Source organism: Tachysurus fulvidraco, chromosome 8 (genome assembly GCF_022655615.1).
Source record: "Tachysurus fulvidraco isolate hzauxx_2018 chromosome 8, HZAU_PFXX_2.0, whole genome shotgun sequence".
Lineage (NCBI taxonomy): Eukaryota > Metazoa > Chordata > Actinopteri > Siluriformes > Bagridae > Tachysurus > Tachysurus fulvidraco.
The window spans coordinates 20,049,893-20,076,416 of NC_062525.1; the positions used below are offsets into that span (position 1 = coordinate 20,049,893).

The 26,524-nt window shown below is 36.4% G+C and overlaps 2 long non-coding RNA genes across 2 annotated transcripts; both read left to right on the top strand.

Annotated features, from left to right (window-relative positions):
• Positions 1 to 831: 831 nt before the first annotated feature.
• Positions 832 to 5,794, top strand: LOC113638731. The gene is made up of 4 exons (XR_007143648.1): positions 832 to 1,112; positions 2,102 to 2,130; positions 2,246 to 2,344; positions 4,672 to 5,794. It is a non-coding gene; the product is annotated as an uncharacterized LOC113638731 (long non-coding RNA).
• An 8,999-nt stretch (positions 5,795 to 14,793) lies between these two features.
• Positions 14,794 to 26,117, top strand: LOC125145362. Its single transcript, XR_007143740.1, has 3 exons — positions 14,794 to 14,889; positions 16,221 to 16,316; positions 24,841 to 26,117. It is a non-coding gene; the product is annotated as an uncharacterized LOC125145362 (long non-coding RNA).
• The last annotated feature ends 407 nt before the right edge of the window (positions 26,118 to 26,524 follow it).

Below are 26,524 nucleotides of genomic sequence, written 5' to 3' on the forward strand. Positions count from 1 at the left end.
AAAACTTGAGGCCCTCAAGTCCTGCAGGACCGCCAGCATAATTTTCTGCGTATGCAATTATCCAAGAGTCAGGTGAAGATCTGCTAGCAGTCATGTGTATGGAACTGATGTCATGATTATTTTATACTGATGTAGGTTAACAAACACCACATAAACTGTATATTCACTATATTACATATAAGCATGTGCTTGTTGAACATACTGCTATAAACACCTCCACCCTTCTGAGAAAGCTTTCACAACATTTTGGAAGTTGGGTGTGAGCATTGCTAAGTCGAGCACCATTGTTACACGTAGTACTCATGTAACAGAAAGTGAAGCTAATAAGACTAATGTTAGGAGAAGTTATATAGTGTAGAAGTAAGTTCTGCAAAAAGAGTAGACGTCTTTTCTTACTATACTTTTCACCCTGCTTTTGAAAAAAATTGAAACCCTTTATCCAGCCACACCAAAAAGTCTCCCATGTGAATCAGTTTCAGTTTAGTCTTTTAATCTATTTAACTCGAAACAAACATAACATTGTACTATAGTACTTGGCTGCTCGCCGGTAATTAAGATTAATGTCACTTTGTACAATTTTCAGACTGCTTTTTCAAGGGGGTCTTGATGTTCACTTGCAATGACGTTGTGACATTTGTGTGTGTGTGTGTGTGTGTGTGTGTGTGTGTGTGTGTGTGTGTGTGTGTGTGTGTGTGTGTGTGTGTGTGTGTGTGTGTGCGCTGAAACATTGATTGGAAAATCTTTGAAATACAATGTTGAAGAATGGATTTCCAGCAATGTCTCCACCCAGTTTCCCTTTGCTGATGTCACAGTTTAAAAACCCAACTCTCACTGTAGCACATTCAATAATACTAAACTACATCAGACTAATACTATACTACACTGGAAAACTCACAAGAACGTTTAAGGTTGAGCCAGAGACAACAGAGGGCAGGGAAATGATTCTGCCCAAAAACACTACTGATCCAGACGAACCTCCTGGACTGATGGACAGCGTTACAGGCCGTCATGTACCGCTGATATCCCTCCAGGACTCTGATCCAAAAGCATCCTCATCTCTCCTGCACCCTTATCCCTGCCCTCCATCTGGGGGAAAAGAAAGACACCCAATGGTAAGCTTTAACTCTTTACACCATGTGTTTGTGTGTGTGTGTGTGTGTGTGTGTGTGTGTGTGTGTGTGTGTGTGTGTGTGTGTGTGTGTGTGTGTGTGTGTGTGTGCATGTACAGTAAGTGTGTGCTTGTAAGTGTGTGTGTGCGTTTGTGTGTGTAAATGTGTGTGTTTCTGTGTAAATATGTGTCAAACTGCGTGTGTGTGTGTCTGTGTCTTTGTGTGTAAGTGTGTGTCTGTGTATCTGTGTGTGTCTGTGTGTGTGCATGTAAGTGTGTGTGTGCTTTTGTGTGTGTAAATGTGTGTGTTTGTGTGTAAATGTGTGTGTAAGTGTGTGTGTCTGTGAGTAAGTGTGTGTGTGTGTATCTGCGTATCTGTGTGTCTGTGTGTATGTGTATGTGTCTGTGTGTGTTTGTCTTTGTGTGTGTTTGTGTATGTTGTGGACAAAAATTTCAATGAAGGCTAATTCAAAATAAATACATACAGATTTGTAGATTTATTCATTTTCAACCGCTTATCGGAACTTCTCGGGTCACTGGGAGCCTGTACCTATCTCAGGCGTCATCGGGCATCGGGGCAGGATACACCCTGGACGGAGTGCCAACCCATCGCAGGGCACACACACACTCTCGTTCACTCACACACTGACACACTACGGACAATTTTCCAGTGATGCCAATCAGCCTAGCAAGCATGTCTTTGGACCGTGGGAGGAAACCGGAGTACCCGGAGGAAACCCCCGAGTCACTGGGAGAACATGCAAACTCCACACACACAAGGCGGAGGCGGGAATCAAACCCCCAGCCATGGAGGTGTAAGGCAAACGTGCTAACCACTAAGCCACCGTGCCCTCCAGATTTGTAAATGATCAATTTTAATATTTTTTAGGTTGTTTTGTTTTTTGTACTAAAACTTTAAGATGATTGGCCGAAAAAGAGATAGATTTTTTAATGTGTGTAAAAACTGTCTCTATATTTCATTGTTTGAATCAGGTTCACCAACCAGAAGAAAATACAGAGAAGTAAGTCTCACACACACACACACACACACACACACACACACACACACACACACACACACACACACACGGTTTAAAGAGTTAAAGCTTACCTTTATGTGTGTTACTTTTGCCCCAGAAGGAGGACAGGGATGGGAGAGCTCAAGCGGAAATAAGGATGTGATCGGATCAGAGTCCGGCAGGGATGCTGGTGCTACATGGTCCATCAATTAGCCAGGTTCGTCTGGATCAGTTGCGATTCTGGGCTCAACCTTATGTATTTAACTTCTCTCCAAATTAAAATGATCTAGTCACCTGTTTCATGTAATATTTGAGGAAACTATTGTTAGTATTAATGTCATTTTTATATAATATTTAATTATCATATAGAGGTAGATTCATTTACTTTAACAACTTTATTCTTGCTAGAGTTAGAGTGAATGATGTGTTTTGGTAGAAAGCTCACTCAGACACACTGTACATTACAATGTAGTTTTCACTCATTTTTTCTACAGTACTTTACCGTAATTTGATATACAGTTGGTGTGAGTTTGTATTGAGTTGAGTTGGATTACTGTAATTTAGTGGTAAATAATTATACAGACAAATTGTATTTTTACAGATCTTTTTTTAAACAGATTACTAATGTAAATAAGGACACAATTGCTGAACTTGCCCAATTCCTGACAGAAAATAAGACAAAAACTATCATAAAAATAACTTATTTGCAATAATAATGAATTATCATAACTACCATCAGAATTTTTGTAAGGATGTAAATGGCTAGTCACAAAGTATGTATTACTATTAGTCACACATAATAACATAACACTTATCTTTATATTCTTCTCTCATTATTAATGCCACCTGTCATTGGGTGGGATATATTAGACATCAAGTGAAACCTTGGGTTGTTCAAGTAAACCAAGTAAAGCACTTTTTTTGCTGTTGCTTAATGGCAGTGGCCTGTTTCACCAGGATCAGGCTCCCTGCCACACGGCAAGAATGTGGCAATGGTTTGAGAAATATAGGGTTAGAAGTAAGAGATGTACAATTACATCTACATTTACAGCATTTAGCAGACGGACTTATACAGAGTAATACTTAGTGGTGAAAAAAATTAACAAGACCTTAACCGATCTCGCAATTTACACATCACTCTCAGAGTGAAGTTTTTCCTGGGACAAGCTGCAGTGTTCCACGTAGTGTTTTGTATTTATCCAAGGCAAGGCCTTGTACACTTACAGACCAGAACTGATGCCGTTTGTTCACAGTTCCATGCAAAAGGAAACTTGTGACCAGTGATATTTTAGTTTTAAGTTCACATCACATGACCACTGACCAAATAAGAGAAACTCACTTTTTTCCAGTAAATTTTAGCTGAGGATATTGTTCCAAAGTCTATAGAAACACTTTTTAATCTATCTTCATCTCTGCTCATCAACCATTATTACAATATCATTAGCATAGGCTGGCAGATAGAAGGGGTTTGACAGCCAGGGACTGAGAAATCTTTTAGCTTAGCTCTCAGATTGTTTAGAAGAGGTTCAAAATAAGCACTGAACTAAACTAAGCAGATGATTTACCTGATATATACTAATTATTGGGCGATAGCGCGATAGCGCGATAGCTCGATAGCGCCACCACCAGTTTAGATACGGTATTGTACATTTTCCTATGGGTTTATGTACAAAGTTGACATCTATATATACTATTTGGAGGTCGCTGGACACAACTGTGGTGTTTTTGAGTCGATACGAGCTTCCGTTTTGCTTTGCACACTTGGTCGAAAATTTGCACAGAATGGCTTCTCAAAAATTTGTCACAAGGGACCTAGGGTTAGGGTTAGGGTTAGGTTAGGGTTAGGGGTTAGGGTATAAGGGGATAAATGAGAAAGTGCACCCCCCTACCTTGGGTTAGGGTTAGGGTTAGTGGTTAGGGTTAGGGATAGGGTTAGGGTTGTGGAAAAGTACAATGACTCCCCCATCACAGGGTCTTGACCTGCATAGATGTAGTGGGAGCCAAGGACCAGGCACTGGCCGACGCATGTTATTGCACAGCAATCGCTCTGTCAGACTTTTAATATTTAAAAATAAATAAATAAATAACAGGGAGGTGAGCCACTGGTCGGTCTCCAAGTTAAAGATTTTTTTTAGAGAGAAACTAAGTGTGTTCTTTTATTTATTTATTTATTTATTTATTTATTTATTTATTTATTATTTAATTTTTTTGAAAAAAATTCATTTTAGAATTACTGGCCTATTTTAAAATTATGATTACATTATACATTTTAGTTAGAAAATGTCACAATTTTATTTGCAGAGGCTTGAAAGTGTATGTTTTGTATTTTTTATACTGTGGTATGCTACATCTGACATATGATGTGCCTGGTCTTTTACATACATTAGATATGAAAATATAATGCAATGAATATACAATTGAAGTCAGTAATTTAGTGTGTTTGTGTTCATTAATCTATGAATTGTGTTGTATTTTCATGTTTTGAAGTTCTGCTCCGGCTACACGTTTATAAAGAATAATTTTTTGTTGTTGTTTCTGTCTCAGTTACCTGACCAGAGGAGAACATATATCTTCAAATGACCAAGAGAAGAAAATGTTCAAAGTTATGTTAACACCTTTTACGATTATAACATGTATGCTAATTGTTTTAAACTCTTTTCAATCCATAATAGTGATAAATAGTAAAGTAAATTATAACAATATTAACAGTTTTTGGTATTTTGATAGAAAAATTAATATGACTATAGAATGTGAAATGCTAAATGTTTTAAACTTTTTTAAACCCATAATCTTTAGTGATCTAAATTATAAAAATATTTACAGTTTTAATGAAAAAGAAACAGAATTTATAGCAAGGTATTTTGATAGAAAAGTACATTCTGATGATACAAATTTAAATAAACAAATTGCATATGCATATTTAACAAAGAAAGATGGTTCTGAACCAATTAAAATTGGACCTTTTGACCCTGATGGGAAGCATAGTGAAGATTTTATTATTGAAGAAATTAATAAGATAAAAAAAAATGAGATGAAAAATTATTCAGCAATTTGGATTTACACAGTAAATAGTCCTTGTATAGCAAGAAAAGATTATAATCCCTGTATGGACAATTTAAGTAGGTTATCATGCAAATAAAGTAAGGACTATGGAATTAAAATGTACATTGTCTTCAGTAAAAATTATGTTTTTATCAAAGACATTTCTAGTATTATTGGAAAAAGTGAACAACTGAAAAAACTTTGGATGAAAATTATTCAATATTATAATTCAGAAGAAGTGAAGTTTTCTGTTAGAAATAAAAAAAATAACAACAAAAAAATCCCCAAAGAAACAAGAAACATTTTATCTCAAATTTTTGCTGAGTTGTCAAAAATGGGAGAAAAGACTTTAGAAGAGTGGACTCAGATAGTCCTGAGAAAAGTTGAGGAGAGCACTGTTAATCCTGATTTAATTGACACTGTTATAGAGGTGTTGACTTTAGAATTAGGTGATAAAATCTCTATTAATGAAATTATTAATGGACAGGTTGTTAATTTCTACTTAAACCAGCTGCAGGGTATTAAGCACTACCCTGTGTTTGTCCCATTAGCTTATATTAGCACTAATACTACTACTACTACTACTACTACTACTACTACTACTACTACTACTACTACTGCTGCTACTTGTTGTTGAGGTATTGTACACAAACTTGCAGTAATTATTTAAAAAATAAATTTTTAATTGTTACAAATGTTAAAAAATATATTTTATAGATTTTAATTACTATATTTTAATTATTTGTATAATTTTATATATATAACTTTTTATAATATATAATATAATATATTTGCATGCGACTGTTAGGGTGAAGAGGAGAAGTGAACTCCATGTGATCTTTTACATCAATACAATGTTAGACTTTATACTTATAATAGTTTTTCCTTGCCACTGCTGCCTAATAAATACATATACATTATGAACTAAATATATATAATATTAATCTTGAATTTTGTACTCGATTAATCTTTATATTATTCTTTATATTAACCTTTATATATATATATATTTTATTTTATATATATATTTACTTTATATATAATTTTATTCTTCTAATTCTTTAACAATTATATTATTCTTTATATTAACCTTTTGTTCTATGTTTATGTTCTATAAAGCTGCTTTGAGACAATGTCAATTGTAAAAAGTGCTATACAAATAAACTTGAATTGAATTAAATTGCTATACCTGTGTTTGGGCCTGGCTTTTTATCCTGATTAAAACCACCTGTGTTGGCAGTGACTTACAGTAACATTTCCTAACACTAGTACATTCAGATATATGTAATTTTCATTCATTAAATGTATAAAAAAAACTGTTTTATTAACAACCCATGTACAGTGAACTCTTGAGTTAATTCCTGTTATCAATTATATAGCAGCTATAAATAATTATTATCTCACAGCTTCATCGAGCCTGGATGATTGTGGCAGAAATAATTCATAGCAGAATCAACAGTAAATGATCATAAATGTACATATTTGCATTAAATTTCTTAAAAAAATCAAAATTTGGTTGTATAACTTTTCAATAAATAACAGATTCTTTTACACTTAAAAATAAATCATAAAAATAGCAAAACATTTGGCAGAAATTCAATTGATCAGTCAATTGATCAGTCAATCAAGATTTATGTATTTGCATATATACCCCTTGTCACAACTGGGAATGAGGGAGGCAGACCTGTACGCAGGATACCTTCAAAAGAATGGAGTTTAATAAATAATATATGTGAAACAGGAACACAGACAAAAACTAATCAAAACAAAGGATGATGGAATAAAAACGTTACACAAACATAACACTGATGGGACAAGGACGATGATTCCACGCTGCCATCGGCAACGCGGCACGATTGAATAGACATAATAAAGACAATGGGAAACAGGTGTGTACAGTAGGGACAGGAGGAGCAGGCAAAGGCGGGGCAGACACGTGATGGGGAACATAAACAAAGGTACATGGCCAAAAGTCTGGTCTGAGTCCTGACACCCCTGTGTATATGTGTGTGTGTGTGTGTGTGTGTGTGTGTGTGTGTGTGTGTGTGTGTGTGTGTGTGTGTGTGTGTGTGTGTGTGTGTGTGTTTTAAGGTCTGTGCAGAGTTTTAAAGAATAAAAATAATAAACAACATTATTTCTGAATATTCACTCTTAGAAATGACATACAGCGAGTTGCATCAGACAAGATCAGAAACATCAGTAAGAGTCCACACGGAGAGAAGAGATGATGGAGAGCTCTGATGAAGAGTTCAATAAGATTACAAAGGAGTAAAAGAGCTGTTGGACATCTAAGTGTAGATGAAAATCTAAACAGACATGTAGTTCCATCCGTTCTTGAACACATCCAGGGCCTTTATCCTACTCTGGAGTTTTTCCAGGCTGATCTTGAATATGGCTAATGAGGAATAATTGGAATAAATCTTGCTAATGCTAATTTACTCACTAATCCTGATTTGTCAAAAATGTGAGAAATGACTTTAGAAGAGTGGACTCAGATAGTCCTGAGAAAAGTTGAGGAGAGCACTGTTACTACTGATTTAACTGACACTGTTATAGAGGTGTTGACTATAGAATTAGGTGAAAAAATCACTATGAATTAAATTATTCATGAACAGGTTGTTAAATTCTACTTAAACCAGCTGCAGGGTATTGAGCACTACCCTGTATTTGTCCTATTAGCTTATATGAGCACTAATACTAATACTATTTATTGAGGCATTGTACACAAACGTGCAGTAATTATTTTAAAAAAAATATTTTAGATTGTTATAGATATATATTAAAAAATATATTTTTTAGCTTTTAATTAATATACTTTAATTGCTTGTATAATTATATATATATTTTATTGGATGTGTGGAGTGGCTTAATTGTATGTGACTGTTTGCCCAAAGGCTCTGCACTAGCCATAATTTCTTTCTGCCACTCCACATCTGTCCCTTTTGTGTCTGATTATTTCTTCTATATATTCAAATTCATGCTTTGTTTTGTCAATGTTTTCTGTTTGATTTTGTTCTGTTTTTAGTTATATAGTTTTGAGTTTTGATCTTATTTCTTGTCCAGTTATGTTTTATCCTATTTTTTTCTCATTGTTTCCTGTCTCTGTTCACTTCATAATACTAGTACATTCAGATATATGTCATTTTCATTCATTACATGAATATAATTTAAAGAAAAACACTTAAAAACCCATGTACAGTGAAATCTGAGTTAACTCCTGTTATCTATTATATAGCAGCTATAAATAGTTATTACCTCACGGCTTCATCAAGCCTGGATGATTGTGGCAGACATCATTCATAGCAGCATCAACAGTTGTCGTCACTTTGCGTGGTTGTCATGCTTATGTAAACAGAACCATAAAACATTGTGGTGATGAAGATGCTGGTGAGTTGTAAGGATTGCGTCAGTGTTAGGAAGCTGAGTTATTTTTTCTGAGTTCAGGTGCCCTTGAGAACAATCATCAACAATCTCTCAGTCTTATGTCCAAGAAGGAATAGTGCAAGATGGAGTCTTATTTTTATGTATGTAATCAGGAATCTCATGATGCTAACACACACACACACACACACACACACACACACACACACACACACACACACACACACACACACGAAAAAGTTTCTGCTTGACTGTCAGAAAGTATGTTTTGAATACTTTTCATTAATGTTTTACAAAGCAGAAATCATCCCAACGGTGTCATCTCATCTGTACGATTTATTGTTCCTAAGAATAAAATTCACTGATAAAAGACGCCACAGACTCTCATTCTTTTCCTTTTTCTTTTAAAATCATTGTACAACTGTCAGAAACTGATTTTCAGTGACTGAAGAAAGCAGTCTCTTGGATGAGAAGGTAGAGGACACTGATAGACATGATCAGTAAAATGAAAAGAAGCTCTTGGCTCTTGTAAAAAAAAAAAAAAAAACAGAGCCGTTTCAGGTAGATTCTCTTTGCTTCCTGCTCCATTCAGCTACTAAAATAAAATGTTCTAAAAGATTTTATTACAATATGACAATTCAAATGAAATTTTGTTAATTATCCATCTGACAGGTAAAGAGGGACTGGAGATCACTCAGGAGACCAAACAGGAAGAGGAAATGAATGTGTCCTGAATATCAAAATTCATCTAATCACTTGATACTGAAATTAATAAAACAAAAAAAGAAGGTATTGTTATAAACTTATTTAACTTTTCTCCAAATTAAAATGATCTAGTCACTCTCTCATGTGTGTGTGTGTGTGTGTGTGTGTGTGTGTGTGTGTGTGTGTGTGTGTGTGTGTGTGTGTGAGAGAGTTCGTGAGTGCGTCTGTGTGATGTAGGGCACTTAGAGAGATGGGACACGAAAGAATTGGCACAGAAACGGGATTGGAGAAAGCACTGTCATTGTCTTATTTTTCTTTAGGTTTCTGGTGCAATTTTAGTGCAGCAGAATGTCAGTGATAAAGAGAAAATAACCAGTTCCAGAAATCCAGGTTCCAAACCTAGGCAGCAGGAGTTGGGGGACGGCAGTGAAAAGGTGAAAAGGTCCTCTCCAGGAGGCGTTGGCTCAGCCAGTAATCTGAAGTCCTTCTGAAAAAGAATATCAAAGGGATAACGTCCATTCATTCCATTAGCCACGCCCCCTTACCTCTCTCTAGCCGCTGAGCCTGGCTCTCCCTTGTGTTGCACAGCAGGAAGGTAAGTGCCACAGAGGCGCCACTGATTGGCTCTCCGCTTTTCGGCGGGAATTCTGCCGGCCAGCCTTGCACGCGTTGGTGCTGAATCCTTTTTCGCGCTTTGTCGGCGGCGCTGTCCATGGTGCTGAACCGCCGCCTTTTAGCACTTTTGTAGTCTTTCGGGGTCGAGGAGCGATATTTTGGCTGAATTAATGCAAGTCTCACACACACACACACACACACACACACACACACACACACACACACACACACACACACACACACATTTAACTTCAAATTGTCTTTTTTCTACTGTGTCAAGCTACATCTAACATATAATGACTGGTCTTTTGCATACATTAGATATGAAAATACAGTGCAATTAATATACAATAATTTAGTCAATAATTTAGTGTGCTTGTTTTCAATTGTGTTGTGTTTTCAAGTTTTGTAGTTCTGCTCTGGCTACACATTTATAAAGAATAATTTTTTGCTGTAGTTTCATGTGTGTGTGTGTGTGTGTGTGTGTGTGTGTGTGTGTGTGTGTGTGTGTGTGTGTGTGTGTGTGTGGACAATATTTTCAATGAAGGCTAATTCAAAATAAATAAATACACTGTAAAAAATTTCAACTTGCAAATTGTTAGGTGGACAAATTTTTGAGCAGTGTTGAGTTTACACATAAAACAGATTTAACTGCATGTTTAGTACTATTTTGTCTAAAGAAAATAAACAATTAAGTTGGTAAAGCGTAATATTTTGATTTCATAATTCAAACGTTTAATTTCCTGTCATTGCGCATGCGCAGTCTGTTTCCGTAGCTTTTTGCACAGGGTTTCCCCTCATCAACTGCATTTTAGAAAGGGCTGAATGTGCTCTGGATCAGGTCAGCTATCTTTTAGTTTTATTATCGAAAATAACCTAAATAAATTACACAATGCTTAATGTATAATGTAAAGTTGTGTTTTGGAAAGGCTATTTTAAGGAATGTAATGATATTTTCCAATGAGCTCAGACAGCTAACGTGCTTCATTTGAAGGTCATGTTCAGTAAATTTTTAATGAAATGTATCAAATTACACAGTTTCATTGTGTAAGTTATAGTTATTACAATAAGCTGTATTTAAATGGATTGTGTGTTGTGGATGGAGTTAATAGACTAATGCCAATTACAAATGCTAAATTGAGAATGAATCTTTCTTTTTGGATACATCTTTGTTTGATTTGCATTAGAGAAAGGCTTTAGGACCCGGCAGAATCCTCTGCCAGCTGGTCAGTTTCATTTCATTGTCCATTTCATTGTTTCATTTCATTTCATCAGTTTAGGCTAACTTTAATGCTAAACACGTGATTATTGATCATCCAGCTACGCCACTAAACAGAGCACTACAGTACTTATGGGAAAAATGCGATCTACCTGAGTTAATACCATTACACGATCAACAAGGAAAGTCGTCATTATTGTAAGTTAGTATTGTTAAATAGAGGGGAAAAACAGCATTTTAGTAACAACCTGTACATATAAGCAAGCATGTAAGTAAGTTATAGGGTATTCTTAACCTTGTTAACCATGTGGTTATTTCTACAACATAATTATGTGATTTCAAAGATGTTTGTCAGCCATCCCAGTTTTTAAACCATCTCAGAAATCATTTGAGGAGGCATGACACAGTCAATTGTCCTTTTAAAGGTTGTGAGCTGACAACAAATGTTCTTTCAACTTTTAGTAGCCACATATCTCAGAAGCATAAATCTGAAGGTTTTGAAGATTTTAGCTCTTCTGTTACATTGCAATCTGGTTGTTTGGGAAGCAATGAAGAGACAGGGTCTGAAGAGTCAGGAGATTTTATGCAGAATCCGCAGTCAAATTTTACTGATGTCACTGTTCCTGCAGTTGCTTCTGAACATGAAACAAACTTTTATTTAGAGCTAAACTTGCATCATTGATCCTTTACATGCAGACAATTTTGCGTGTTTCAAAAAGTGCAATTCAGGATATATTAAGTTGGATGTGTGATATTGTTTCGTTGTCTACAGTAGGTATACAGCAAAACAATCAGGGATATTCTAAGAAAGTATGAAAGCCACATTGATGAGTCATTGGCAGAAGAGCTTGCTGAATTGTTATCAGCAGAAGTGCTCAAAACAAATCCTGTTTTTACAGCCACTGCAAAGAAGGGTACTCTCTCAACAGAATACAGATGGAATGCTTATTTTAAAGAGCATTTTCAAGTAATTGATCCTGTGGAGTAGCGATTTCATAGACTACATCAAAATAGCTTTGTGTATGTCCCAGTGTTGAGGGTTCTTGAAGTGTTGCTAAACCGAGCAGATGTCTTGGAAAAAGCAGTTTTTGTTGAGGAGGATTTACCAGGACAGTACACATCAACTCATAATGGACAGTATTTAAAAAAAAATTACTTGTAGGGGTACAAAGTGATTGCATTTCAGTGTCGATTCAGCTTCGAACAATTGAACAGCACAACTCCATTACAAATGAGCCGAGGGACCACCATGAGCTTCAGAGCAGACTGGGTGTAAAAAAAGAAATGTGTTCTCAGTAAGTGCTCAAAGACACATTCCCAAGCTTGAAATTGTCCACACCTGATTCGCTGTTTTGGGCCATTATTTGAGCTTTGGACGTTCAGATTCGAGGCAAAGCAAAGCTATTTCAAAGGTGTTGTGCGTGATGTCCACAATTTCTAAAACATTCCGCTCACCTCGGCAACTACTGTAAGCATCAGCTTATGATGGCCCATTATCTCAATGGTCCAAGTCTCTTTTCATCACCTTTGTCTGTGCAGAAGGTAAAAACTGTAAGAACTTGTACATTGGATGCAGAAGACTGCAGTTTGTAAAAAAATACCCGCACAAAGAAGTTTTGACACTTGCGTCTGATGTGCATTTGCATGGAATTCACTTCAGTGAAGGCATGATTTTGTCCTCAGGTCAATACCTGATTTTTTCAGAATACTCAGTGTACTTGTCAATGCTAACAAGGTAGCCTTCCTTTGCAAAAGGCTTTCATCATGGTACATTGAGCACTACAGGTGTTACGAGTTTTCTGAAACAAGTGCAATTGAAATACTTGAGCCAGAGGATCTAAATGATCCTCATCCTCTCGCATCATATACAGTTCAGGGAAGGAACATGATTGCACTAAAGAGATTCCTTCTCCATGAATTGTTTTTCACTTTTCTGTTTTGAACCTTAACGTAACAAAGTATGTCACAGGTTGAAGGAACTGTTCTCCGAAATGTAAATTACATTTTAAACCTGTGTGACTTCCTAATGCAGAAGACAAAAGCGGGTGTCCAGTAATCCAGTAATTCCAAACTGGTAAGATCTTTGTTGGTTTTTGGAACACCAATTGAGATATTTTTAATTAAACCTGAGTGCTCTCTGACCTTCCTTAAACAACAAGGGTCTTCAACATTCATGCACTTGAGCCGGTCTCCTTTATAAAAGCACTAAGCCCCAAATAAATAGCTCAGGTGTGGCAGTGGGTTTCCATGTGACATCAGAGGTTCAACTGTAATTTTATGAAGCCATGAGAATACTTTTTTTGGTACTCTCCAAAATGCCACTAGGGTGATATGGAGGAGAAGAATTGTTGAATAAAGGTATTTTTCACACACAAAATATTCTTGCAGCAAATTTCCATAGTAAATTTTGAAAGTTGAAATTTTTTGAACTACTCCCCCTTTAAGTCACTTAAAATCTTACCACATATAAAGCTTTGCTATATACTTAATGTACTTTTAATCAGAATTTTGTTTTACAGAATATGGGGCTTCGTGTTGTGTCGGCCCCTGATAATATTAGGAGGCTGGATATTTTGCAAAAACTCACTTCGGTTGAACATTTGAAAACAATTATTCAAGAAAGGCTTTCTGATTCAGTTTGAGGATCCTGAGTTCGGAAATGAACTCTGTATCTTGACCAATATAACAGAGCTTCCACCAGAAAGAGCAGTGCTGAAGATCATACAGAAAGTACCTGAAGAATCAGAACTAGAGACCTCGATTTCCTCTTTAGACACTGCCAGTATGTCCTCCCCATCTGATAGCGCAAACCAGAGTTTCCCCTTTGTGTCTGTGAGACAGCATGAAATGTCTTGGTGGCCATTTCATTTTCCGATGAACAAGTTCTCTTATGATGTTGAGTTGCGGCTTGAGAAAGGGAATGACAATTTTAAAGAAGTTGGAACACTGCTCACAGTACCAAGAGAAATGAAAATGGACATCCTGGATAGCATAGCTCAGGCAATATTTTCATTCAAAGCTTATCCAAACTATAAAAAGTTGGAGTCTGTGTCAGCTGCACTAATTGAAAAGTATCCATGTCTGAAGGACCCAAGCTCAGGAACAGGTTATCACAGCTGGACAATGAGCATCAAATATAACGCTGGGAACTACCTCCAGAAACTACGAACGGCAGGTTGCACTGAAGTCACTGTGAACCAAAAAAAAGTGAACAATGACTCTAGATGTTTAAAGAAAGCAAAGAGATGTGAGGTAAACTTCCTCCCAGACAACCCAGAAGGGCAGACAGATTGTTCCTTACAGAAGGAAAAATATGTACTACAAGAGAAAATGAAGAAGAAACATTTCAGCATGGCAATTGTTGACTCCAAAATGGAACTGACATTCTCTCTGAGAAGGAACGAGATAGTTAGTGAAGAACCTCTTGTGGCTGAAGTCCTAAAACAATGGCCAGCACTGTTTTTGGAAGATCAGGTGAGTTTATGTATTTGAGATTATATATTTATGTAAAGATTAAATTAACTTGTGTAGTCTTAATTTTTACTGTTCACTGTGTGTGTGTGTGTGTGTGTGTGTGTGTGTGTGTGTGTGTGCGTGCGTGTGTGTGTGTGTGTGTGCGTGTGTGTGTGTGTGTATGTTTTAAGGTCTGTGCCGAGTTTTACAGAATTGCACAAGCCAACTTGAAAAGTACCCTTTTGTCTTCTTTGGATGAATATGCACCAAAGATGATCATGTTGTGCCGATCATGTGGTGGAACCTATGGAGATGAAATGAAGACCCTCCTAGACCAACTTGACAAAGTAATTATTTAGCAGCTTTACGGCTCGAAGTCAAAATGACCACTAGGGGATGAGCCAGAAAGCATTAAGCATTAAATCCTCTAAATATATGGTTAAACTTATTTTTCTAGTAAAGCTTATACTCTCAATATTTTTTTAAGCCCACACACAAAGCATAATATGATTCATAGCCGTCATACTATTTGAAACAAAATTTGTAGTAAACTGACCTAGGTGGCGCTAGACCAGTTGTTCCCTTACCTTTTGATGCTTCCCTTTCTTCACTGGGGTAATATTTTCCAAAACAAATGTCCCAACTTCACAAAAATCCCCAAAGGTCCAAGGAACTGGAATCTGTAAGCCTTTTAATCCAAAACACTTTGGTCGCCTTGCAAATATTCCGTTTGTGTTCCGAAAACTGGAGACAGTAGTGCGCCACCATCTTGTTTTTCGGCTCTAACTTCTCATTGGGGGTTTCAAAAATTACACTACACACGTTGTATTGCAGAGATAGACGGCTGAGAAGCCAATGATGTCTTTACATCATTTGTGGGAACCCTCCTTTGACTGAAAATTGCTCCTTCCAATAGCAATGAAATGGGCCGGGACCTCTACAGCTCCTTAGCGATTCCAACGGTATGCAACATGCCACGTCTCCGAGGCCTCAAGCTGCACATAAAAGTTGCGCAAAGGATTTATTGCGCAATCCTCGACTTTTTCACACTCTCACAGCTCAGGGTGTCAGGTTACAGGCCTTTTTTCACAGCAGACTTGTAGACAGAGAGGCTCTGTTTGTTTTAGGCCTTTTAAACTGAGCATGCAGTCTTTTAATTTAAAGTTATACAGTAAACAAGTACACAAGAAACACATGACTGGACGGACATGTCCGTAGAAAAATAGTTTTATTGAAGCCATTTTTGGGACTTTTGACTTGAATTTTTTTTTGGTGAAAGCCAAGACATGTGGCTATGACCCTCACTTGTTATTTGGTTCCTAACATGTTCCAGAGAAATAAGATTAATCAGTTTATCAGGTAAACAACTCAGGCGGAAATCAAAACCATTCTAGCCATTCTAGCCTCTGTAACTTTGTGCCAGTAAGGCCTAGCTGACACTTGTATCTGAAACTAGAGAATCTCTTCTTTCCAATGAGACCAGGCTCACCCCTGTGTGTCAAAGTATGTGGGGGGTACCACTTTTTGTTGGGTAGGTCATGTAGGCGAAAAACCTGCAATAGGGGGCGAGAGCCTTAGTGTCCCCTGTGAATGAGCATAATACTGGCCCCTTAAAAGGTGTAAGCCCTAAGCTTTTGGTTGAATATAACAAGCATAAAACCCTTTCTGTGTTTTTCAGGCTTCTGATGTGCTTGCTCAAAGAAAAGCTACAGCTCTCGAAGGTCTACCTTTGTTTATGAGGGAAAATTCTGGAAACTTCCTGAAGACTTGCCTGGTAAGTGTTTTATCAGCCTGTTATCAGCATATACTCTCATACCTGAGGTACAGATCGTGTAAAGAGAAAACAGTTTTGTCTGGTGTCCGAAACTAACCTGCTAACTGTTCTATAAGCTAAACAGCAGGGGAAAGAGTAGAATGGAGCAGGCAAAGTGTTGGCAAAAAGGCATTTATTGTATAATCCTGGTTGAATACTTATGAGAAATGAGTCTGACAGCACAAATTTAAAAAAGTGTTACACTATATTGCCGAAAATATTGGGAAAATCCCCTTTAAGGAAAGGTTTGACTACTTTAGTAATTTCCATGAGTACAAATCTTAATGTATAAGCATATAATGATATTCTATGGAATTGTGTGCTTCTAATGTTTGTTACCATTTTTACGGGCCCCTTTTCTCTTCTAACATGAAAATGCCTCTGTGTATAAGGAAAGGTTCAAAAAGAATTGATTGATTCGGCCAGTGTGGAAGAACTTGACTGGTCTGCATAAAGCCAAGTCCTAATAACAGCTGAACACCTTTGATGTGACTTTAAATGCAGACCTTGAGCCAAAACCTCAAACCAAACACTAATGACTTGTACATATGGGTAGTCAATTTAGACACTTCCAAAACTGTTGCAACAAAGATGGAAATACAATTTGTAAATACATTAATTATATTTTCATCTTTGTTGCCACAGTTTTGGAAGTGCCTTTTTTTTCTTTCCTGTTCTAAAGAAGGGTGTGTCCCACAAACTTTTGTCCATAAGTACAAGACATTGGTGTTTGGTGATGTTTTGGGCTCAAGGTCTGCATTTATATTCCCACCAGAGGTACTGTATTCAGCTGGGATTAAGCCTTTGCCTTCTGCAGAAAAGTCAAGTTCTTCCATACTGACTGAATCAGTCATTTCTTATATGCTTAAACATTAAGTTTTGTACTCATGGAAATTAGTAAAGTAGTCAAACCTGTTCATTAGAAGGGAGGTGTCCCAATACTTTTGGCAACAGGGTGTATATCCAAGAAAACAATGGAAAATCACAGCATGTGTGATTTTTGGTTGACCTATCTCAAACAATATAAAAATCTCTTTGTGGTAAAAGCAGAATTAAATAAATTATGGGTTATAATTGTCACAACCAGGGAAGGAAGGAGATGGACCCGTACACAGGATAGTTCAAAAGGATGGGGTTTAATAAATGATAAAGACAAATACAGTAAAATGATGAGGACTAAAATAATACAAACGACGACACTTAACAATGACTAGGGTAAGGTAACCAAGGATTAACGTAACCAATGAATGGGCTCACATTTATACAACAGACAATGATGACACAATATGGAACAGGTGTGGTGACAGGGAGGAGCAGACGAAGGCAGAGCAGACATGTGACAAGGAACAATAACAAACACACATGGCCGAAAGTCCGGGCTGATCCCTGACAGTACCCCCTTTGAGGCGCGGCTCCCAAAGCGCCAAATACCGACAACGTCGGGGGGGTGGGGGGTGGCACATGGCGAGGTAGATGGGGGCAAGGACCACAATAAAGGCAGGTGACAGGAGCAAGGACCACGGCGAAGGCAGGCGAGGGTAGCAAGGACCACAGCGAAGGCAGGCGAGGGGAGCAAGGACCACAACGAAGGCAGGCGAGGGGAGCAAGGACCACGGCGAAGTAGGTGAGGGGAGCCAAGGCAAACAGCGAGGCAGGTGGGGCGAGCACCTGCTTTTATGCTGCTTTTTACTTCAGGACACAGACCCAGAAGACACTCATACAAAAGGGATGAAGATGGGGGTCTTAACTGTCATTAAAGATGACGTTGCCACCATCCATTCAAACCCAAATGTAAGGTGCCTGTCTGTAGTTGTAGAGGAGCAAGTTGTGCTGGATAATGTGCAAGACTTCCCACAGCTGTTGCTCTCCTATTTGGATTGATTTATGCCATCAACATTAGCTATCCTAAAGAACTAAAATACACTTTTGAAACTATTCAGAAAGTGTTTATTGGCCTTGACCCCCAGTGCTCTGCAAGAGTCAGGCCTTCAAAAACAAATTGTTAAAGTTGAAGTAGCTGCAGTTCATATGGCTAATCAAAAGTGAAAGTTCTGATTTGTTCCTGTTTGTTTTGTAACAACAAATGCCAAAGTCAGTTTTGAGTTTTAGTGTAAGGTTTTATGACTTTCATGTTACAACAGTTGTAATGCTTGATTGCTCTAGCACATGTGTTGAAACTCTGCTTGTTTATTGCTGCAGCATTTTAAGATTGTTATTCTGGCACTTTGAGAACATTTTTCTTTTTTTACTCCAGCACTTTAAAAGCATTTTTTTTTTTTTGTATTTTCTTCAACAGTTTAAAAGCATTTGTGTTGGTTTACTCCAGCATTTTAAAGGCATTACAAGTTTGCCTTTTTTGCCTTTTATTTTATAACAATTTTATATATTTTTTATTTTTAATTATTTATTTTATTTTGATGACTGGAGTGGAACTATATCTGAGTCCAATTTTTGCAGTTAATGTTGACAGAAAATGTGTTGCTTTGGCAGGATTGTAAAATAAATATTTTTTAATACCCTAGTCTTTTTTATTGTGTTTACGGTATGGTTTGCAATCTCTGTGTTTGATTTTTAATGTGAATGCCATACAGGAATTTGTGGAAGAAGTTTGAATAGAAGATTTAAAGCTGTACATTAAAAGAAGAAAATTAAGTTGAGGTAATTTGCTGCAAAGCTTTTTTGAGTTTACCGAACTTCAGGGCTGTAGTTCTTCCTACTCGTTTCTTAAAGTTCACTCAACCCGCTTTTTAACTTTAAACGAACTCATGATGACTAGTTAGATGTACCGAGGACGGTTGGATGTACCTACCGATGAAGGTTAGATACTGAGGAAGGTTAGATGTACCTACTGAGGAAGGTATACCTAACTTAAACTAGCACTTTCAATCCACTTTCTACAATGTTTTGGCATAACTTTTGGCATAAATTTGCAGCAAATTTACTAAATTTGTACATAATTTATACAGATATATTTTAATATTTTTTTAGGCTGTTTTGTTTTTTGTTCCCTTCTGAAACCATTGTTGTACTAAAACTGTAAGATGATTGGCCGAAAAAGAGAAAGATAGAGAGTTTTAATGTGTGGAAAAACTGTCTCTATATTTCTTTGTTTGAATCAGGTCCACCAACCTGATCTACCACACCTGACCTCCTCTTCCTGTCCCGAAGAATATACAGGGGAATTAATGTAAGTCTCACACACACACACACACACACACACACACACACACACACACTGACTAGATCATTTTAATTTGGAGAAAAGTTAAATACGTTTATAACAATACCTTCTTTTTTGTTTTATTAATTTCAGTATGAAGTGATTAGAAGAATCCTGATATTCAGGACACCTTCATTGCTAGAATTAGAGTGAATAATGTGTTTTTGGTAGAAAGCTCACTCAGACACACTGTAAAGTACATTACAATGTAGTTTTCACTCATTTTTTCTACAGTACTTTACTGTAATTTGATATACAGTTGATGTGAGTTTGTATTAATCACTGCAATTTAGTGGTAAATAATTATTCAGACAAATTGTATTCGTAAAGCTTTTTTATTTTTAAAACAGATTACTACTGTAAATAAGGACACAATTGCTGAACTTACACATTTCAGTACCTTGCTGTAAATGCAAACTGCAAATACTGTATTTTAAAAAAAAAAAAAAAAAAAAGAAACCTTTAAATTTTTTTATAATTTCAAACAACTTATTTTGGAACATATTTTTAAAACAGCTTGAAAACAGTGTGAAAAAAATAAGCAATAGAAAATTTTATCCCACAACATACTGTAAGAACAAAAAACATAGGAGAGAGAAATTCTGTGTATGGTAATTACTAAACAAGAGTGTGACAACTTTCGATGTAGTACTTGGCAAAACCGGAACTCTTATATCCAATGCAGATCTAAGAAAATGAGCATAATATCAATTCCCAATCAATGCCCAATTCCTGACAGAAAATAAGACAAAAACTATCATAAAAATAATTTATTTGCAATAATAATAAATTACCATAACTACCATCAGAATTTTTGTAAGGATGTAAATGGCTAGTCACAAAGTATGTATTACTATTAGTCACGCATAATAACATAACATTTATCTTTATATTCTTCACTCATTATTAATGCCACCTATCATTGGGTGGGATATATTAGACATCAAGTGAAACCTTGTTGTTATTGAACACCGTTCCACCTGTGGAACACTACCGCTAGGGGCTGAAGCTGCATAATTTCATTGTAACTTTTAAGCATTAAATCCTCTAAAAACACGAAAAAAAAATTTTGTTTCTAGTAAAGTTTATACTCTCAATATTTTTTTAAGCCCACGCACAAAGCATAATATGATTCATAGCCGTCATACTCTTAGAAAAAATTTTTGGGAGAAAACTGACCTAGGTGGCGCTAGACCAGTTTTTCCTTACCTTTAGACGCATCCCTTTCTTCACTGGGGTAATATATTCCAAAACAAATATTCCACAAAAATCCACACAGGTCCAAGGAACTGAAATCTGTAAGCCTTTTAATCCAAAACGCTTTGGTCGCGCCGCAAATATTCCGAAAAATTGGAAACAGTGGTGCGCCACCATCTTTGTTTCGGCACTAACTTCTCATTGGGGTATTCAAAAATTCTAAATTTACGTCATATTTATAGCCCAGGGCGTAACGAATCAAACAAGCCCTCACTTAAGCCAATCGGTGCTTGTATTGCAGAGATAGACGGCTGAGAAGCCAATGAGGTCAGACATCATTTTTGGGAACCCTCCCTTGACTGACAATTACTCCTTCCAATAGCAATGAAATTGGCCGGGACCTATACAGCTCTTTAGCCAATAAGGAGACGATTCCAACGGTATGCCACAACCCGCCTCTCTAATGCTGGCTTTTGCGCGAAAATCGTGCGCGATGGGTTTATTGCGCAATCCTTGAACTTTTCACACTCTCACAGCTCAGGGTGTCAGGTTACAGGCCTCTTTACACAACAGAATAGTAGAGAGAGAGGCTGTGTTTGTTTTTGGCCATTTAAACTGAGCATGCAGTCTTTTAATTCAACGTTATACAGTAAACAAGTAAACAAGAAACACATGACCGGATGGACATGTCCGTAGAAAAATAGTTTTATTGAAGCCATTTTTGGGACTTTTGACTTGATTTTTTTTTTTTGGTGAAAGCCAAGACATGTGGCTATGACCCTCAGGTGTTAAATGTTACCTAACATGTTCCAGAGAAATAAGATAAATTAAAAACCTCAGGCGAAAATCAAAATTTTCCATTCTATCCTCTGTAACTTTGTGTCAGTAAGGCCTAGAATCAATCTGACACTTGTATCTGAAACTAGAGAATCACTTCTTTCCAATGAGACCAGGCTCACCCCTGTGTGTTAAAGTATGTGGGAGCTGTATCACTTTTTGTTTTGTATACAATTTCGTCCAATCGTTCGTGTGCGATAACAGGTTAAGTAAACCAAGTAAAGCACTTTTTTTGCTGTTGCTTAATGGCAGTGGCCTCTTTCACCAGGATCAGGCTCCCTGCCACACGGCAAGAATGTGGCAATGGTTTGAGAAATACAGGTTAAGAAGTAAGAGATGTACAATTACATCTACATTTACAGCATTTAGCAGACACCCTTATACAGAGCAATACTTAGTGGTGAAAAAAATTAACAAGACCTCAACCGCTCTCGCAATTTACACATCAATCTCAGAGAGAGATGTTTGTTCATATTTAATGATTGGCTACATACATAATCCCTACACGATATAGCTCAAATATCTTAGGATATTTATAATAGACCATTTTAAAAGTGTCAAAACTCTCAGGGGGGACTGTTTAAGAAAAGAGAAGGTTTTAAATATCTAGATGTGTTACTGGGAAATGACTCATTTGTACAAAAGAACTGGGAAGAAACAGTTAAAAAAAATAAAAGGAAGCCTAGGTAACTGGAAGTCGCTGGCACCCAAAATGTACTATAGGGGGCGCACACTTATAATTAACAATCAAGCAGCATCCTGCCTTTGGCACAAAATAGTCTGCATAGGCCCACCAGTAACTCCTTGAACAAAAATTCAGTCAGTTTTCTTTAAGTTTTTCCTGGGACAAGCTGCACTGTGTTCCACGTAGTGTTTTGTATTTATCCAAAGAGGAAAGTGTGCAAGGCCTTGTACACTTACAGACCAGAACCGATGCCGTTTGTTCACAGTTCCCACAAAAAGAAACCTGTGACCAGTGATATTTTAGTTTTAAATTCACATCACATGACCACTGACCAACTAAGAGAACCTCACATTTTTCCAGTATATTTTAGCTGAGGATATTGTTCCAAAGTCTATCGAAACACATTTTAATGTATCTTCATCTCTCTTCTCACCAACCATTATTACAATATCATTAGCATAGGCTGGCAGATAGAAGGGGTTTGACAGCCAGGGACTGAAACCTTTTAGCTTAGCTCTCAGATTGTTTAGAAGAGGTTCAAAATAAGCACTGAACTAAACTAAGCAGATTTTTTAAATTATACATTTAAGTTACAAAATGTCACAATTTTATTTGCAGAGGCTTGAAAAGTGTATGTTTTGTATTTTTTCTACTGTGGTAAGCTACATCTGACATATGATGTGTCTGGTATTTTGCATACATTAGATATGAAAATATAATGCAATGAATATACAATTGAAGTCAGTAATTTAGTGTGTTTGTGTTCACTAATCTATGAATTGTGTTGTATTTTCATGTTTTGTAGTTCTGCTCTGGCTACACGTTTATAAAGAATCATTTTTTGTTGTAGTTTCTATTTTTGTTTCAAACTCAGTCACCTGACCAGAGGAGAACATATATGTTCAGATCACCAGAAGATGGTAATCTTGGATATTATTTTAAATAAACACACCAAAGTGTGTGTGCATGTGCGTGTGCGTGTGTGTGTGTGAAGGTAGGTGTGTGTGTGTGTGTGTGTGTGTCTGTGTGTGTGCATGTGTGTGTGTGTGTACTGTAAGTGTGAGTGTGTGTGTATGTGTGTGTGTGTGTGTGTGTGTGTGTGTGTGTGTGTGTGTGTGTGTGTGTGTGTGTGTGTGTCTGTGTCTGTGTCTGTGTGTGAGTGTGTGTGTGTGTTGTGGACAATAATTTCAATGAAGGCTAATTCAAAATAAATAAATAAATACAGATTTGTAGTTGATATATTTTAATATTTTTTTAGATTATTTTGTTTTTTTGTTTCCTTCTGAAACCATTGTTGTACTAAAACTGTAAGATAATTGGCAGAAAAAGAGAAATAGAGAGAAATTTCTCTATTTTTACATTTCTTTGTTTGTAACAGGTCCAACAACCTGATCTATCACACCGGACCCCCTCCTCTTACTGTCCAGAAGAATTAATGTAAGTCTTGTAGTTTCTATTTTTGTTTCAAACTCAGTCACCTGACCAGAGGAGAACATATATGTTCAGATCACCAGAAGATGGAAATCTGGGATATTATTTTAAGTATGTTATGCCCTCCATCTGGGGCAAAAGAAACACACCAAATCGTAAGCTGTAACTCTTTAAACTGTGTGTGTGTGTGTGTGTGTGTGTGTGTGTGTGTGTGTGTGTGTGTGTGTGTGTGTGTGTGTGTGTGTGTGTGTGTGTGTGTGTGTGCGTGCGTGCGTGTGTGTGTGTGTGTGTGTGCGTGCGTGAATGTGTGTATGTCTGTGTTTGTGTGTGTGTGTGTGTTTGTCTGTGTTTATGTGTTATGAACAAAGTGGCCTCTTATGTTCAGGGTATAACACAAAAAAATAACTGTTATAAAAAGTGGCTTGAAACTGAAAGTTAACACAAACAAGAAAAGAGATTGTGGAGGAGAGATAGAGAGAGAGAGAGAGAGAGAGAGAGAGAGAGAGAGAGAGAGAGAGAGAGAGAGAGAGAGAGAGAGAGAGAGAGGAGGGTGGGGGTGAAGTAAGGGGAGTGTGGGATGGGGAATTGAAGGGGAAAGGGGGGAGAAAAAAGTTATTTAAATTTATAGACATGTTTTGTTCTATTCCTATTTCTGAATCAGGATTCTGTGGAACATTGTTCCAATTCTTTACCAGCAGAGGGCGGTCCAACACCACCGTAAGCTCGAATTATTATATTAAATTTATATGTTTATCTTAGTATCTTAAAATTATGATGATTATCTTTATCATAATTATATTATTATTATTATTATTATTATTATTATTATTATTATTATTATTATTATTTTTATTATTATTATTATTATGGTGTTTACATAGATTAAGCTGTTTACATAGCGAAATTAATTTCAATGCGTGTGTGTGTGTGTGTCTCTGTCTGTCTGTCTGTCTGTCTGTCTGTCTGTCTGTGTCTGTCTGTCTGTGTCTGTCTGTCTGTGTCTGTCTGTCTGTCTGTCTGTGTCTGTCTGTCTGTGTCTGTCTGTCTGTGTCTGTCTGTGTCTGTCTGACCTGGCTGCCTAATTATTAAGAACAAAACCTTTTGTGTTCATACAGAACTGCTCCAACAACAAACCCAGAAAGAACCAAAGGCCAGAAGAATGACATGTGGAATTTCATCAATGAAGATGGTTATGTAACCTATACTAATACGCCTGATAAAGATGTTTTAGATTTAATTAAAAAGAATTTTAATAAACCAACATTAAAACATAATATAAAATATGATGAAGGGGTTTTAGATTTTACGAAAAATAATTCTAATAAACCATTAAGTGATAGAAAAGTTTTAAAAGATACATTTTTGCAAATTCTCAAACAAAATCTTCAACTCTTTGAACCAACTCTCAAGTCTTTAATGGAAAACAAATATAATCAACAAGCATTTGGTATTTTAAAAAAGACAAACAATGAAGTAAATAATGTGCAATGTGATTTAATTACTGAAACAAAAGAAGAAGAATGTATGACCAATGAGATTGAATTAATCGGTCCCTTTGGTCGAAAGCGTAAAAAACACAGTGAGGATCTCTTAATTAAAAAACTTAAGGAAAGGAAAAATATTTCTGAAGTTTGGATATACACAACAAATAGTCCTTGTTTAGGTAAAAAATCTCATTCCCCTGAATCTCATCATCCCTGTTTGTATAATTTTATCAATTATGCAAAAAATCATAACATTAAAATCTACATCGGTTTCTCAAAATATTATATCTTTGGCAAAGACATGTATAAATTTATTAAAAATCTGGAAGAATTTAGAAACTGGAATCCTGATCATCAATTACAGGTTAAATTCAATATTACAGAATTCAAATTTAAAGCAGCCAGTAATATAATAAAGAACATTATTTCTGAATATTCATGCTTAGAAATGACATACAGCGAGTGGCATCAGACAGGATCAGAAACATCAGTAAAGTTCGAGTCCACACTGAGAAAAGAGATGATGGAGAGCTCTGATGAAGAGTTCAATAAGATTACAGAGGAGTTTAAGATATGGTGGACTCTAAGTGTAGATGAAAATCTAAACAGACATGTACTCCCATCCGTTTTTAAACACATCCAGGGTCTTTATCCTAATCTAGAGTTTTTCCAGGTTGATTTGGAGCAAATCTTGAATTTTGCTAATGAGGAATAATTAGAATATAATTGGAATAAATCTCGCTAATGCTAATTTACTCACTAATGCTGAGTTGTCAAAAATGGGAGAAATTACTTTAGAAGAGTGTCCTAATAGTGTGTGTCCAGGGTACAGTATTAACTACCCTGTGTTTGTCTCATTAGCTTATGTGCACTAATACTACTACTACTTATTGAGGCATTGTACACAAACTTGCAGTAATTATTTAAATTATTATTATTATTTAAAGATGTTAAAAATAGATTTTATAGCTTTTAATAAATATATTTTAATGGTTTGTATAATTGTATATAATTATGTTCAGTATATATATATATATATATATATATATATATATATATATATATATATATATATATATATATATATATATATATAGATACAGTACAGACCAAAAGTTTGGACACACCTTCTCATTCAAAGAGAACATTTAGTTCATTGCCTTCACTCTGCGGTCCAGCTCACACCAAACCATCTCCATTGGGTTCAGGTTTGGTGACTGTGGAGACCAGGTCATCTGGCGCAGCACCCCATCACTCTACTTCATGGTCAAATAGCCCTTACACAGCCTGGAGGTGTGTTTGAGGTCATTTTTTT